The 16,248-nt window shown below is 41.7% G+C and overlaps 1 long non-coding RNA gene across 1 annotated transcript; it reads right to left on the bottom strand.

The window, feature by feature from the left end:
* Positions 1-8,753: 8,753 nt before the first annotated feature.
* Positions 8,754-14,406, bottom strand: LOC108640240. The gene is made up of 3 exons (XR_001921029.2): positions 14,385-14,406; positions 10,663-10,756; positions 8,754-8,863 (listed from the first exon to the last, which is right to left on the bottom strand). It is a non-coding gene; the product is annotated as an uncharacterized LOC108640240 (long non-coding RNA).
* Positions 14,407-16,248: the final 1,842 nt, after the last annotated feature.

The raw sequence follows: 16,248 nt of genomic DNA, 5'->3' as shown, positions 1-16,248 counted from the left end.
TGGAAAACCAGCAACTATTTCCAACGTTTCAAAGCAAGCAAAACCAGAACACCCTCCTGGAGGAGGAGTATCTACCCATGGGAAGGTTTCTTCTCAAAGGACATCCAACTGGGATTTTGCCATCACTTTCTGAAACAGATATGTTGACACACAGAGAGGCACAGCCCAGGCCCTGGTGCCATTCTGCATACCAGACACAGGCGAAACATGGCACTCAGGCATGGGGATTGGGCACAAGCATTCATCCTGATGCAATATTTACCTCCCTGGGGAACAGTGCATCCTCCTTTGTCCCTGTGGTGGCCACAGCCTGAATTCAACATTTCTTACTCTCTTCAACTCAGTGGCTGTTGTGGGTTTTACCTCTTCTGCATTTTCTCATCACTCTTGCTGTCTCTACAATCACATTTTTCTTTCCTTCTATGTTTTTCCAAACTCACTAACACAGTATTTGACTTATCCCCTCCCAAACTAACCAATATCTTTGTTTTCAAGATTTTCCAGCAGTAGGTTGAAGAGGTTGAACTCCTTTCATGAACGTTGGGGCAGTTTCTCCAATCACTTGAAGCTTCAGTAAGAGCAATCAGTGATGACAAAGCTGATGCTGAAGTGCCTCAGATGATCGCTGTTGCTTGTCACTCATCATAGCTATAAAAGTCACCAGCTTGCACCATGGAGATATACTGATATGAAGGCAAAAATGCGTCTCCATGACCATTTCCCCACTCAAAACAGAACACCTGTGTCTACCTGCTAGCAGCACTAGTGGCATGTCTCTGAGGGGAAGTTTTTGCTTTAGGGATACTCCTCCCAGACTGTCTCTCCCAGCAGCTGGAACCTCTGGGTGAGACCCTCTTAGAGTTGTTCTTCAGGCATGTGGGACCTTCACTGTATTAAAGTGGTTTTGTCCTGTGACACCTCAGTGCTACATTGTCAATATGCACAATATTCTTGCTGTCAGGAATCTCTCTTGAGTCAGTTCGTGGTTCTTCCCTGATCCCTTCTCCTGTTTTCAAAACCTTTGTGGAAATGGCAAAGATGAGATCAGCATGAGACTCTTTTACCTACTGGAACTGGCTTCAGCAAAGCTAAGGACAAAGCTCCCTGAATGCTCTTGTTAATATGACTTCCTAGGGGAAAAATCACTTCTATGTTCCCAATTTACGTAGCTGAAGCTCACAATATGGTTCCAACAGGATGGATTTCAGCCACTGGACTCCAACCACTGCCCCTTGGAAACATCAAATATTTGAGAATTTGTACACCTTGCTCAGTATTTTGAAAGTTTGTAAGAAGTTTGAATCTAGTTAAGATCTTTTATTTAAATCTCTGTCTTTGCAGTCTTCAGAAGGAGAAGTGAAAGGAGACCCATGCCCCTTACACATAGAAGGACCCAGTGGTCCAGTCGTGCCGGGGGAGCAGCTCCATACACACCACGAGCAACCTTGTGGTGATTCCTCGAGTCCATGGCTGTGACCATTTTACCCCATGTTCTCAAGCTCCAGGTTCTGATCCCACATCAGTGCGGAAGTGACAAACACCCTTTGACAACAAAGAAGCTAAAGCAGGAGGAGACAAAGACCTGGGAGGCAGACTGCCTGATTCAGTGTCTTCTGTCATGGAAAAGGTTAGAGATGGTTCAACACAAACTCATGTTGCACACCAGTAACACATAGCAAAAATCACTGCACTGCTGAACAGAAGGAAAACAGAAAAGCTATGGTGAGGAAGGACTGAACCACTCGTCTGCACTTATCCCCTTTAACATATCCATATTTCCATACTGCCACTCCTGCATTGCACCTACACCATCTCTCTCACAAAGCATCAAAAGGAATCTTGATTACCAGTTCCACAGTGGGCAGACTGCTGCATCTGAGGGAGAAAAATCTTTCACTGGTTCAATTCAGAACCTGCTGTAAAAATGTACAGCGTGAATTAGTCTAAATTGAGCCTCCAGCCTCTCAGTCTTCTTCTGCCTTTATAGTAAGGTTAAAACACCATCTCCTTATGGGACAATTTTCTTCTCCACAAAGGAACTTGAGAACTGGAGTTAGATCACCACTGAACTGCCTCCTAGGTGAAACAAACTTACCAAGTTCCCTATGTCTTTCAGGTATACCTTCAGGTTAGGAAGTACGCAGTATGTTCTTCAGGTTAGGAAGAGAGCTCATTTCACATTAGCCTTTTCAATCCAGATGCAGCCTGGATCCAGTCCATTTTATCCACTGAAGCTGAAACAGAATGTCCCTTGTTTCATCCTAACTTCTTCACTCAGGAGACTCCTCTTTCCTTTCTTCTGCCTGATCCCAAACATCCACTGTTTGTGCTGTTTCACCACTGGCCATCACAACCCATTCCATCGTCTCTTGCAGTGTATGTATCCTGTGCACTGTTTTGGTCTCACTGAGAGTCTCAGGGTAGGAAGGCCATGCCTGATGCTGTGTTTCCAAAAGCACATGCATGCCTGTTGTGACAGAAAGTTGCTACTAAAGGGTGTGTTTTCACAATAAACAATGCAACTGCAAGCTCCAGATATCTGTATAACATCAAAGTTATTTTTACAAAAAACAGCAATTTCTAAATATTCCATTAGAACTGCAAAAAAAAGCCGATTTATAACTGTAATATATATATTCTATTTAAGATGAGTCACACAGTTTCTGCAGCTCCATCAAGTTACAATCAAATCTGTAGCCATTGCTTTTATAATTACTCTTTTAACTGCTATAATTCCTCTAAGGCTGGCTTAGCCCATTCCAGACCCTCTTTGTGGTACAGACAGCAAGCACCTACAAAGGCGAACAGACAGGCTCTAATGAGGCAAGCTTCACCCTAGTAATGTCCGAAAACGGCATCCTTGAAAAGATGTACAGCACTAATGTAATCTTACTGATGCTCACAGGCAATGAAACATTATTTTGCTCTCTCTTCTAATGGACATTGATCATAGAGCAGCAGAGCAAGGAACAGAATCCAACGCACATTTTTGTGAAATCCCTTAAATTTCTTAGCAGCTAATACTTCATCTGTGAAATGTCAAGTCAGAGGCTGGGAGAAAGTCACATTCCTAGGCTGAAGCCAAGGCTCCCCGTAGGCAACACACAGTAGCACCCATCTTGCAGCCATAACTGCACAGCCCATTTCTCTTCTGAGGTACCAGGGATCAGCTGCAGCCAGAACCTGGCTCTGAAAAGCCTGAAGAGCCACATCTGGTTGCAGCACTGAGTGCTCAGAGGCTTGGCCCTGCATCAGGAAACTCAGTGAACTGAGGTCATACCTATTGGATGAGGTCTGCTTTGTATAGCACCCTCTACATTTTTAATATGCACCAGAAAAAAAAAAAAAGTAATATACCCTAAAAAGCCACTGAAGCAATAGTCTTGAAATGGATCCATCTACACCACTGGTTATATTAGGGGTCTTGCATTTCACATGTATACTTTGGAACGAATTGCTCTTTACAGCGATTAAAAATGTGGTGGGCTCTCATACCCTCTCAGATGCTGCTTTCTGCTTAGGAGGGATTTTTACTCTTTCCCATGTTAATCTTCAGAGGGAAAAAGGGTGGGTTATTTACACTGCCTCTTGCTGCCATGGTCTTCCATTTGCCCTGATGACCTTCTGGGATCCTACTCCATGGCAAACTGCCAGCCAAGAAGAAAATGTGCTTGGGTCTCAGCTCTGCCAGTTCAAGCACCAGCTCCCACTCACCTGAATTGAGGGCACAGTAGGCAGCTTGGGAAGGGAGGAGGAAAGCAAACATCTTAAATACTTCAGAGTAAGACTGATCAAACTCTTCTTCTAGAGCTTATGTAATCTTTCTGCATTTCTGACCTGAACCAGATCTCTTTGACATAAGAAAGCTCTACTGAGCTAAGCACAAACAGAATCATTACATCTTCATTTTCTTGATATGCTGGTACCACCCAGCCACCCCAATGCTTTCCCTGATAGTAGTGCCTGTATAGCAACAGTTCATCACTCAGGTCTTGAAAAACGAGGTCCCAATGTTACTGCCAGGTGGAGAGTATCACTGAACAGCCTGGTGACCGGGAGAATTCCTCGTTTTAATCTTTGTGGATGTTAGAGGTTTGCATTGTATATTCCACTGCATCCTATTTAGACACTGCAAACCAATACTAAGAGGAAGGGAAATGCAGCCTGTCACTCACCCTCCTCAGCTGCCCTATCTCACCTTTTACATCTCACAGATTACCAGCTCCCTCGGGAAGGAAGGGCTTTTACTTATTTTATTTCTTCTCATGGCAGGAGGAACCCATGGCAGGAGCATTGGTAGGGATGGTTTCACCTCCTGGGTGAGTCACCAAGCTGCCCTGCAACCATCAGGTGCTATGTAAGTCCAGACCAGTGCCTGTTCCTTTTCATTAAGAGCCTTGAGCTCACTGCAGGAAAGATGAAAAGGGCTGGTCATTATCCATTACATGTGACCCATTCACTTGCTGATGGGATGGTTTTCATCTCCCTGCCCTGCCTGCAGGCAAGCATCCCCCAATACCCTAATCTGCTTTTTTTGTTCTCCACCATTTATTTTCCTAGGAGCCTTGTCAATAGTGGCTCCCTTCCCTTCCCATGCCTTCCAGCACTGCAGATTCAGAAGCCTTAAAGGGTTCCAGCTCACGCTAACAAATTCCAGAAAGTCTGACCGTTTATTATGAAGGCAGTGAAGGAAGGATTTGAGACAAGCACAATGTAATAAGAGAGCCGGGGAGATGCAGAGCACAGACATAGCTTGGAAACGCTCAAAGGTGAACTGGAACGGGAGGTGGGGGCATTTGGAAGCCCATTAAATGAGGACTTATCATCCGATTTATGTAAATCACTTTAAATGCCTTCATTTATTAAAAGTACTAAGCTGCATTACTGTTTGCCTTTGGTCCCCTAATTTGGTTGCTAATGTCTAAAACAACTGTTGAAATTAATTTGAAATTAATGTTCCTGTATAATTACTTAATGAATCTCACATTCACTGCCCTTAGTTCTCGGTTGACAAAGGATCTCACACGCCACATGTAAGAGGTTGGAATACTGACTGTGATTTTAAAACGGTTGCTAAATTATAGTTTGCAAATATTTTACATTTATATCACACACTTCATCTTGAAGGATCTCACTGTGTTTGAAATGTTACATAACATTTATTCTTTAGTAAAATTCCCTCACAGAAACTTTCTGGGCATCAATCTTCTTACTTCCCTGCATGCCTTGAAATTAAATCAAATTTAGCTGTATCATTATGCAAACACAAAATCATACCTGCATTAAAAGATTATTATTAGGTCTGTAAAGTCAGACAGTTAAAAGATAAGAAATGCTGGAACTGTAACTCTGTGCAATATAAATTCCTTTTTCCATACATATGTATTTTCATAGTCTTTAATTTTATGATCATTATTTTACTACATGCACCCTATCCCTCAGGGGACTTATTAATCCTTATTAGTGTTCAAGAAAAAACAGGATAAGAAAAAATAAGGTTCAAGAAAAAGCTAGCAGGGAAAGGTATCCACTTGTGGAGTCCTTGCCTCATTCTTTACAGAAGCTGCAAAGGTTATAATGTGTGTTCTTCATTTTCTGGGTGGCTGACTTGGTACCCCATAAATCCTGATCCTTAGAAATGCTGAATATGCACAGCAGTAACTGAAGCTAAAGAAACATTTGAATGAGCAGAGCATTTCACATACTACCAAACCCAGCAAAAGATGAGGTCCTGGGGTCTCACACCAAGCACTTAAAATTACTGTACACTATAAAAGGGGAAAACACTTCTCCCTTTCCCAGGGATGGTGGAAAATGTATTAGAGCATTTACAAAACACACGGACTGCTGCAGTATGGGGACCCACACTTAACTCATTCTGTACAGCACAGTGTGGACACAGTTCAGGAAGTGGGGAACAGGACACACTGTGACCCTAGAGCAGAAGTATGTGGGGAAGCTGTTGGTGCTGTTGAGCAAGCTAGCAGAGAGGGAGGGCCAGAGGAAGGCTATTATGAAACAAAAGAGCTCAACTGAAGGCTTTCCAGAGGCCTTACTTTGGACTGCTAACTATTTTTTGTGCTTATTTGTGACTTTGCATTTCTTCTTATGTGTGTGTGGTTTCTTAAGGACCAAGACAAAGCAAAAGCATCAAATTCATTGGCAATGAGGAACCTTCCAGAGGTTTCCTCCAAGTTAGTTGAACAGTGCTTTGCCTTGAGACATCCTCAGCATCTAGGTCAGAGCAAGCCAACCTTTCCCACACTGCAAAACACCCTCTCCTTCATGTAGAGGAGAGCTGTAGACACGTGCTACTATCCCAGCATGGCTCAGACTAAAGATACTGGCCAAGAGTCCACCACTTGGCTGAGAGGAGGACAGGTCCCCAAACACAGGGTGACATCAACCTAAATCTGCTTCCCAAAACAGTGAACAGAGACTACTCAGCAGCCCACACCCAGCCACCACCCCACCCCCCCACACACATCCTACTTCCTTAACTAGAAGGCCCAACCTCTTCTTCGCTCAGATCTTCATCAAATTTCCCTTTCTTCGCCATGTTCCCACCCTTGCCAGGCTGCAGATCTTCCTTTCCAACTTCTTGTCCTCGCTTAGTGTGTCCTCCCTCACAACCACAAAGCATTCCTATCTCCCACACTTCATGCATTCCTCTGCTAATAGGGATCACTGGAACACCTCCAAAGAAAACCTCTCAGCATGGCCAGTCTAAAAAACTCTTCTCATATGGGAAGATTAGATCCTTCTAAGGTTGAACAGCAGGTACATTGGGGTGAATTGCTACAGTGACATCCTGGCGAATCACCTCAACTTCCTTCTAAAACACCAGGATTCAGATCATAACCCAGCAGCTGAAGGCTGTTACTGCAAGAGTGCAGAGCCATCAGGCTACCTCAGCCTAGGCTTTCCTTCCAATTCTGCTTTTGTGAAAAAAGCAGAAAAAGATACTAACACAACTGTGGCTCAGCAAAAACAAAGATTTCTTTAGGCAAAGATGCTTTTCCACCTCCATGGCTTCCTCCTGCTGCTAGCAATTGATGGGACAGGGCTGCTTTAGTAAAGTTTCCAAAATCCTGTAATGGAAAGCAGCTGTCCCTCTCCAGACTGCACCAGACATCTCCGTAATTATTTTGTCATCCTCTTTTGGTCAGTCGCATTACTCAACTTCCCAGTACCCATGCATTAATAATCCCAGAACTGTACTCAACATACTTCGTTCTTAAACTCTCAACACTAACCTGAGGATGTTTGTGTTGCTATTTGCCACTCAACAGACAGACTTTCCATTTCCTACTTATCAAACTATGAACTTGAGGACTATGTATTCTGCTCAGTTGGGCTGCCTGAGACACACATTTCAATGTGAACAACTTAAATGACCCTAGGGCAAGCCTACTTGAAAGGGCCTCCCTTTCTTTTCCCAAGCAGCACAGAACTGGACAAACTGACAACATCCAACGCCATCTGAAACATCTAGTTTTGCAGAGTCATTCAGATGGCAATGGAAGGTCTCAGTCTTTAAAGAATTATCTTCAGAAAGCAGTAAGGGTCACAGTGAATCTTGCCTCCACTATAATATAGCACCACCTAATAATCTGGGGGAAAGGAAACTTCCTAGCATTTTGCATTAATAAATGCCATTATAACATAAGAGACTCGGTTATTTAGTTAACAAGGTTAAAGTATTTAATACCATAACTGCATGTCCATCAACTAATACCTTTATTCTGAAAGCTCACTATAAATAACAATTAAGGCTCCGCTTCTCTAGTGAACTGCTAAAAAAGCAAGCGGCTAATTCAAATTCCGTTAGTATGTAACTATAGTTGCCTCTTTATTTAAAAAAAAAGAAAATTAAATTTGGAATCATAGTTACATCTCCCTCTGTCTTTACATACACCAGCTTGAACAGCTCCTTTGGGGAAGATTCATGGAAGCAGTCATAGGTTTTGCAATTTTCACCTTGTTTTCTAGTTCAGAGAGTAATCGAATCCAGTCACTACTGCCATATCTACCTGGCAACTATCTGCTGGCCTCTGTGAAACGAGATGGAGGTCTGATTTCCGTTTTCAGCAGGCCTGTTCGTGTGATACACATGAACTGCTGCAACCGGCAAATTGGAGGCAATTTCAGCAGAGACTCCTAGGCTTAAACTTCTTTCACCTCCAGAGGTGTCCTCGTTAACAGATCTGAGAAATGACAGGACCAGATTGGAGAGTTCGGGTTTCTGCTGTCATAGGACACTTTAAAGCAGGTTTTATCTTTTGAGTCTATCAAACCAGCACCCACATGAAATTACTAACAAAAATACCCGAGTAATTATGAAATAAAGTGTTGATGCAAAACAAGCTTTATCACTCCTTAAAACTGCTATCTCTACCACATTTTAATTGGAATATACCAGTATTTTATTTCTTTTTGACACCTCCACATTCCCTGTGACAGAAATGTTCAGTCTTCATTCTAGTTACACATACTTAGCTCCCCATGACAGAAGCTGGTGCAAGATCGTCAGCCACTGACAGATCATTAGTGGCATTCAAGGCAAGTCCATGAATTCTGTCACACAGGGCATTTCAGAACCAAACTACAAGGTACCAGGTGAGTAGTGGCTGAATGTATGACGAGGCTAAGATTAAAAACTTTATTTTTTATACAAAACAATAATAAATCCAAGCAGATAATGAACTAGGTGTGTCTTCTCATTTTCCACCTTTTCTTCTTTTCTCAATATAGTCTATCCACAGTTCCATGTTAAGCCACTCCATATTCTGCAAAAACTATGACGTTTCCATCTTGTATCCATGTTTTTCTAATTCAGCTCTGTATAGAAGAGATAGATATACTGAAACACAGATACAATCCCGTTAAATAATTTTTTTTAAAGTTGCATGTACCATATAATATAAAATCATTTTAGAATATCAACGTACTACTGCTTTTTGATTCACACCAGTAACCTTTACCTTACTTACTCTGTAGTTCTTGAACTTCAGCTTTATATCTTAGATCACTAGAAGTGACTTCTCAGTGAAAAATTCAAATATTTGTTTTAATCACAGTTATTGCCCTCTGACCCAAATAAGCACCCATGAGCCTGCAACAACTCCAAACACACTAGAAAAATCAAAGTATTATCTTATACAGTTGTTCTAAAGATTTCCTTAAACCAAACAATTCTGAATCATTTAAATGCATGTGCTTCCAAGACAATTTTAAGCTTTTTCTTTGTTTTAAAAATAGTGCACTCTGCTAGTTTTATTTATGTTTTGGTGAAATACCCCTTGCAGTGAACAATTCTGAGGGAAAGGATTGCTTTTTTTCCCTTAGTTGTGGCCAGGACAGCAAGTCAGCAACTATAATTGTTATCGCTCCTGGCCTGTCCCCACTTTGCTCCTCACCTGTCTCCAAACACAGAGAGATGCACCCTGTTTCATCTCCTCATCTTAGCATATGTGTCTCTACATACAGAACTCCAAATCACCAAAAATATTTCAGGTTAGTTTACATAGTTAGTAGTGGAATTTTAAAAATGGAAGACTGGAGTATTTGCTTTCTAGAGATGAAATAAAACCATGCTGCAACCAAGCAACACTGCAAAACAGTACACAGTCACCAATACTACAGGCTACAATTAAGGCCAGTTAGGGAAGGTTTGTCTAGATCACTTATGTTTATCAAGAATTATTATACCTCTTGAAAGTCTGTTTTACTACCTATCAACCTGTTTTCCAATATTACAGCTTTATGCCTTTCAACCTCTTAAGAAAAAAACTATACCAAAGATCTTTTATGCAGAAGATACAAAAATAATTGCTTTTGCTGGAGTACAACAAGGGAGATCAACCCAGGAACTGTTTAAGCAGGCTGTATTACAGTTTGCTCCTCATGCAACATACTGAGGGATTAATTATAAAATCTGGCTTTGTTCTGATGCTTGAAACAATTTAAGTTATAATTATGCATCAGTAAAGGATTACTGAAACAAGTAACAAAGAGGATTAAGCAACTGGTTTAGAGGTACCCAAATTGCTATCACTTTTTTTAAAGCATATAATTAACAATTACTTTGCTGTTGTTGCTCATAAACAGCATGCTCATCACACAGAAGAGAACCTTAACATTATTACAGATCACTGATCTCTAGAAAATTTGCCCATTTGGACAAAGAACAGCAGTGCTATTTGAAAGTACAAACAAAAAACTTTGCACACCACATAGCACGGAAGAGATAATCTTGGATGCCTTGCCATTAATCCTTGCAGCACAATTCAGAACTTTCACATATATGTAGGAAAGTCATTAGAAAAGGGATCTAATGGTAAATTGAGAAAGTGTGAACTGTGTTGCAGCTTGCAGAGATCTTTGCACTGTTTGTCCCCCTGGTATCATAAGGCATATTTCAGGGATCACTAGAATTATTAAAAGATGAAATCCTGATCAGTACTTCAGAGTGCTGTAATCTCTAACTCTGGTTCTGAAAGACTTTAAATAGAAAAGCATAAAGTAGAGCTTTCGTTTATTTCCATTTCGGAACTCTATTTTTTTAAATTAAGCAGATTTCAAACTTTGAAATAATAACTAATCAGTGCCATTTTAAACATTTCACCCATCTTCTAGAACAGTAAGTTAAAATAAAATTACCTTAACTGATTGGAGAAATCATCTTCTACATTGTCATCATCCCAATTGTCTTCCCAGACATGTGCATCTTCATCTTCATCTAAACCAGTCCAATCTAAAGACAGAAAAGGAGGTCTAAATATTGTATGCTGCATAGCTTTGGTACCATGTGTTACAGACAGATTAGCTCAGCCTCTGGGTAAGGCAGGCTTCTGTTAAGTTTAACAGAGAAGTCTGGATCACATTCAAGTGTTTATGAGACAGAAAGATCTAAAACATGCCTCACAATTTCTTGAATTACAATAAAAGTGAAACCTGGTTAAAAAAAATCATTACACACTTCACATCTTGGTTTGCAAGATTACACATTCATAAAAGACATTTTGGACAATGGACATACAAATGGATAAACAAATGGACAAACTGTAACAGTATTGTAGAAAGAAAGCAACATTGAGTACTTGACTCCTAAAAGCTCAGCAAAAGGTGTGAGATCCCAGTTTGTATTTATATACTTTTTTTCAGAATAAAAAAGTGAATATGTATCAGATGCTTTTGTGAAAACACATGCATAGGTCCTCCATGATGCAGAAGTAAAGGCAAATTGAAACAGGCATCTGCAAACAGCAGTTGATACCTGTAACCAGCTATTTCTGGGTTCCCAAGACAGCAGAAGCTGTTTCCTTAGAGAGGGAAGGCACTAAATGCCCATTTGCTAACCTTATTTCTATTTGTCCTATAAAAAAGTAATCTGGCACATCATTCTTGACAAATTACTCATTGCCCACTTACTGCATCATTATTAAAAAAAATTATGATCAAACTAAATAGTTTAGAAAAATGATGAAAATTAAAAGCTCAGAATCACCATGAAAACACAAGTGGGCTTAATTAAATTTCTTTGAGTTTCTCAGTTTTCCCCTACTGAACGACACCGAGTTTTTCAAATGCTACCAAAACAAAAGAAGCCCCTAATTCTGTCACTTGTCTTTCTCAAAGTCTGGTAGTGTATTTAAAGAGTTCTTCCCCTTACAGTTCAGTGAGCCATCTGCTGCCCTTCTACAGAACACTCTGAGGACCAAGGCCTGAAGTAACATTAAACACTGATGGAGGTATGGGGGAGGGGAAGCTAGTGAGGTAAAAGATTAAAAACTAATTCCCTGTGAACAGCTAACTTTCTAAGAAAAAAGCCTGATCTTTGCATATTCACCTCCTTTTTTTAACACTGACAGGCAACAAAATTAATATTTGTCATTCACTAGGACAAAAAATCCATTTGTAACTGATTGAAGACACATGTATAAAAGGCATTACAATTAAACTTCCCTACTCATATAAATTATATAATGGGAAAAGATGAAGGACTATAACAATCCTGCTATAAGTGCAAAAGAAAAAAAACATGGGAAGAAAAGGTGAAGGGAAAATGCAGATTAAAAAAACCACATTATTTGAATTTAGTTGTGTTGCTAATTGCTCAAAGAGAAGGACTTATAATTTAGAACTGCCTGCAATAAGCTTTGCCTATTTATATATAATTGATTTTTTTTGTTAAAATAAAAAAGCTTTACCAATTTTTTATCTGGATTTCAAAGATACAAAACAAGAAAGCTCAAACCAGTTTAAAATTACAAAGTCATACTTTGCTATCTGCAAACATACAAGTAACTCAGACAGAACCACAAACTTAAAAAAAAAATAAATCTGCTAGTAACTTGTATCCAGCACAACAAACAGCAGCTTCAATCATAAAAGATCAGTTGGGCAGACTGTGAAAACATGCTCCAAATCACACTGAGTGACAAAGAGTCAGAATGGCCCATGTGATCTTCCACACTGAAGGAGTGGAACAGTGTGAAAATAAAGCCTGAATTACATTCTCATCACTGTGGCTACAAGATTCTACAGCACCTGTATGGTGATACTATACTCTATACTCCAAAATTGCACAATACAGTTATCACTCCCAGCTACATTATATGCCTGTGACTGAATAAAAGTAAAAAATAATGGAGCATTATTAGGGATTGAAAGTATTAAGAGTATTTGAAAGCCCACTACCATTAAGTATTACTAATATACATCAAAATTATAATTTTGTCATGGCTGGACTCCTTAAGAGTGTATTTTAATGTGCTGATTGTCCTATTTTTGCACTTGGGAAACAAAAAACAATTTTTAGAATTTAGAGATTTTTTTTAATCCCCTCCTGTATTATTTTATACATTACATTTTATACTCTGAAATGCACTGTATAAAAAATTCTTGAATGATTGATTCCCATACACTTTAATCTACCATGCTAATGCTATACTTTGTAGTGTCCTATAAAAATTGTATATGTCTGCTTTTGATACATAAACTTGATTTGATAAATTGCTTTAAGAAAAGTTTTAAGTTGGAATAAACCACAGGAGCCAGTATTTTCATCCCTTAACACAGCTTTGCATTATCTATTTTCCTTTGGTTAAAACCTAATAAAACACAAAGTTTTTTCTGCTGCATTGAAAGTGGTGTTTTAACTTGAAGGAAAAACAGTGTGGGATGGGTTTGAGCACACAGTTATCACAGCACTCTCCTAAGCACTGCAGGTAACAGTCAAATTGGTCTGAACACTCTATAACACCTCAAAACTATGACCTCACTTGAAGATTCAAATGGGCCTCTTTGAGGTTCTTATTTTCTGCAAGAGGGAACACCAAGAAGCCTTGCTGGTGATCACTCCTATTAAAATCTCTGTTCCACCCAGAAAGCCTGCACAGTACTTTGTTTTAGCAGCACAGCTAAACACTTTTTTCCTGTTTAGGAAATACATATGAAAAAGAAGAGATAGTCTTCTAAGTTTACTTCAGCTAGTATTTCACTTACGCTATTAACTTTTTCTGTCAACAAGTGGAGAAATACAATTTTTACCAGTACTGAAGGATTCAGGATATCTAAGGCCACGGAAAAACCATACGTAATGAAGACATTACGGCGCCTAACTTTTCATCCATCATGCTATATATAAAATTTCTCATTATCCACAGCTTGAGACAATTTCTAGAATTAAGGACATAGAAAATAAACATGCCCTAATAGGGTTGTTTCCCAGATTATCTCTGTAAAGGGACAGTGAGTTGTTTTACTGAATTCAACTTCCTCATTCAGTATATTTGTACCTCTGAAAAGCAAACCAACACATAAATATCTGTGCTTCAAAAGGAAAAGTGATTCAGAGTAACTACGGAGCACATAATTTCCTTTTCACATTCGTTTCCATCTCACACTCAGTTTTCAGCCCTCATCCCTGGTCTTCCTTGGGGATTCTCATCTTCAGTGCCGACAGGAGGGAAGTTTCTCCCGCACCTGTTCGCAGCTCCCTCGCACAATGACACAGCACTCCCAGGGCGATGTGCCCAGCGCCGTGACACCGCACAGAGCCGGGCACGGGCACCACGACCGCGCTCGATCCCGGCCCTGGTGTGGCTGTAGCCCCTGACCGCGGCGAGGGCTGGGCAGGGACCAGCGGGGAAGCCGCTCCCGTGTGGCTAAAGCGGGGCGGCAGCCCAGGACAGCAGCCCAAGACAGCGTGGCGGTGCCCCGGGCCGGCACAGGGCACAGAGCATCCCGGGAACAGAGCCCCGGGCCCGCCGCATCCTGCCTGCCCTCGGCCGGCCCAGGCCGCGGCCTGCGGGGCGGCACCACAGCCGCCGCCTGCCGGCCCGCCACGTCCCGGCCCGCCCGCCTCGCCCGTCCGGCACCTTCGGCCGGGAACTCCTCAAATCGTCGTCCCCCCAGGAGCCCCAGGTCCACCGGCTGCTTCTTCTCCGACATGCTGGGCCCGCTGCGCTCCCGCCGCCCCGAGGCTGATGGGATCCGGCGGCCGCGCCTGCGCCGCTGCGAGGGGCCCCGCCCGCGCCTGCGCCCTGGGCGGCCCCGAGCCCGGCGGCGCCCGCTCCGCCCCGCCCCTCACGGACCCCGCGGGTCTGGGCCGGGTTCGGACTCACCGCTTTATTTTCGATGTGGTGCGGAGACCGAATCCTTCCACTGCAACGTCAGACCAAACTCCCCAGGCTGCTGCCTAGCGCGCCCGTTCTCTTTATGTTCTGTCAGTGTTGATTTGTGTTCAGGCAAAACCCATTGCTTTAAAATAATGGTTTTAGAAATAAAAGCTGTAAATCCATTGCTTTAAATCCAATACCACGAGTTTTGGAAGCCTGGAATTTTATTAACTTATCTAGCCTTTTTAGCAGATGAATGCATGGATTCAGACCTCACTTCGCCAAACCATTTAGCTGTCTGCTAGGAGGGTCCCCAGGGGCATAGGTACCTGCCATGCTGTGTTTCTCTCATAAGGTAAACCCATCCCATGTTGCCTGAAGGAGCTGATCTGCAAACCATTCTCCAAGCCAGCCTACTAGACCTCGCAGGAAGAAGTTCCCGGTGGCCAAGGCGACAGGCTTGCCTTCAGATTTCCACTGTGTGCAAGTTGGATTTGACCTGGTGTCCATGCTGAATGCCACGGCCACAAAACTGTTTGCTGGTTATTTGGAGATCAGTCTTTTTCTCTCTTCCAAAGTATATTCAGGTATTTTCATTCATGGTGGAGCAGATTTGACAAGTAAATAACTCAAGTCTGCAACACCAAATAGCCTACCAAGGAGAAACTCTCCTGGCAGCTTGTGGAGGGGGGTGACATACCATACCCCAGATGTATGCTTTGAACAACCAGACTGTACAGTAAACAAATAGAAAGAATTTATTCTCCTGCAGATAGTTGGTAATTGTTAGAAAACACTGTTTTTAGTGCCAGTCTTGTGGCTGTGATTTCTTAGCAGAGGCACAGTATTAAATCATATTTTCTTAATTTTTCTTACTGGCCTTCTTAAGTAGCTTCCTACTCCGTCTGTAGGCTTTGTATATCCCACACTCCACTGCCCTCAGGAAGCATGTAAGGAACTTAGATTTCTCCACCAAAAAAAGATATCTTTGAATTCCATGAAGCATCACAGTATGTAAAAATGTAGTGATGCAGTTTATAATACTCAAGCCTTTTGATGGACCCAGCCCCATGGAATAGTCTTAATTCTTTAGAGAAAACAGCATAAGGATTCAGCTGTCCAGAGTAGATTTTCCAGTGTGGAAAGATACTTGACAGTTTAGAGGAGAGTGTCCAAGCACCAAGTATGATCAGAGTTTGATAGTTTCTGGATGGACCATAGAGAATAAGAGTTGCCTTTCATCATCTACCCTATGCAATCACAGTGGGGGAAGGCCATGGATACCGATAAAGAACACACTGACACTGATTTTTGTTTTATCCTTCCCCTGTGGCAGTCTCAAGACTCATGGCAACCTTTACAGTCATCAAGCCTGTATCTCACACGGACAGAGAACGCACAGAGCAAAGATCAGTTTTGATCAAATTAGGGAGGGCACTTCCTACATTCCCAAAACCGATCTGCTTTCCTGGGGCTGCAGCCCCTGCACAGCACATCAGCTACATGCTGAATAGGTTGGTTTTCCAGGACTAACAAGCTGACACTGTTGGGTGCTTCAGCAGAAAGATTGACATGCCTGTTCCATGGAAATTAAGGGAAAAAAATTCCTATAGATTTCAGTGGT

Source organism: Manacus vitellinus, unplaced genomic scaffold, assembly GCF_001715985.3.
Source record: "Manacus vitellinus isolate BGI_N305 unplaced genomic scaffold, ASM171598v3 scaffold_3_pilon, whole genome shotgun sequence".
NCBI classification, from domain to species: Eukaryota; Metazoa; Chordata; class Aves; order Passeriformes; family Pipridae; genus Manacus; species Manacus vitellinus.
This window is presented reverse-complemented; position numbering and strand designations above follow the sequence as displayed.